Genomic DNA, 1632 nt, shown 5'->3' with positions numbered 1-1632 from the left:
GTATAGGTGGGATTGTCCCCCTGCTAGCTCAAGAAGTGGGAAGGACTAGGTGAAGGAGGCATGATAGTCTCAAGGAGGAGAAGGGTCAGCATAAGAGGCAGCATGACCATATAATTAGCATTTCATGTGCACGAAGGTGTCTGGGCCATCTGTAAGCCCTCTGGAAGTGGTTAGGGCTGCAGCCCTTTATGACGCCTAGGCTGCACATTGAACACGTCCCTGATTTAACAGAGATATTTGTTGTACTGATAATGGTCTGGGAGCACACTCATGGAGGTCGTGTGTTCCCATGTCTCCTGTTTAGCCCAGAAGCTTCCCTGCTGCCCTTAGCAACCCCTAGAAACCTTGGGCTTGAATTCAAGATAAAGTGGGCAATCTTGTTCCAGCACTTGAAATACAGGTAACAACAGTCCCTGTCCTTTCTCTTCTCTCTCACCCCCATCTTCACAAAGTAAAACATGCTGATGCTCAGATGTGGCTAAATTTTGAATGATCCCTGTATTAGATTGCATAACTGATTCCAATTTCTCACCCCTCCCTATATTCATGTCCATTGCCATTCTTCCCATTAGAGACGTGGTCTCTTTCCCATCCCATTGATGCAGGACTTGGCCATGTAACTTGCTGTGGCCATTGGCATGTAGACAAAAGTGATGATGGCATGCCGGTTCCAAGTCTAAGCCTAAAGGGGTATCATGTGTTTGTGCTTGACCTATTGTATTTCTGTCATCATGAGAGAACATGCCGCAGGGAGCCAGCTGGTCTCAGAAGAATGAGGGGACCTGTGGGCCTGACCTGACCCCATAGCTTAGAGTCTAGTCCAACCTAGATCGGCCAACCTGCAGATGTGCAGCTGAAGCAGAGCCACCTCAGCTGACCCTCAGACCTGTGGCTATGAGAATAAATGCTTATTGTCATATGTTGCTACAAGTTGGGGTGGTTTGTTACCCAGCAATAGCTGACCAATACAATCCATATGTCCTGTAATCCACTTCCCGCTTCCACTTCATTGAGGTTGTTTCTGCAACACACACATTGCCTACACAACAAGTTATCATAAAAAATAAGCAAAAACAAGGGAAAAAGATACAGCACAGAAATGCTCAGCCTATACCTTGCTGTGTGAACTAGTTTCTAGAAATATTAATTTAATTTGAGAGCTTTGTTGATAACACTGACAGATGGGGCTGATATGCAAGACAGCGCCAAAGTTAGGTACCTGGAACTGGTTCAGATCCTGTTTCTACCATTTACTACCTGGGTACCTTTGGTAAAGTTACTTTTCCTCTCTAAGCCTCAGTTTTCTCATCCATAAAATGGGTACCTTTTTCATAGCAACATTTGGAGAAAAAGTGTGTCAAGTGCTTAACATTGTGCCTGGCTGGTGGCAAGAATTCACTAATCTGGTTAGCTAGTGTCACAGCAAAAGCACTAAGTGATAATTTAAGAAGATATGACTCATCCCCTCTCTCAAATTTCCATACAAATTTTGCTAACTTTCACTATTCTGCCTTTGCTAAGGAAATCTCCCTAAATAATTGTTTTTTTGTTTTTTTGTTTTTTTTTTTTTTTGCACAGGAAAAAATAACACGATGAACCACAAACCCTGAATTGTGACCTTGGCTCTTCTAT

The sequence above is a fragment of the Pteropus vampyrus genome, unplaced genomic scaffold, assembly GCF_000151845.1.
Source record: "Pteropus vampyrus isolate Shadow unplaced genomic scaffold, Pvam_2.0 Scaffold582, whole genome shotgun sequence".
Classification (NCBI taxonomy): Eukaryota; Metazoa; Chordata; class Mammalia; order Chiroptera; family Pteropodidae; genus Pteropus; species Pteropus vampyrus.
This window is presented reverse-complemented; position numbering follows the sequence as displayed.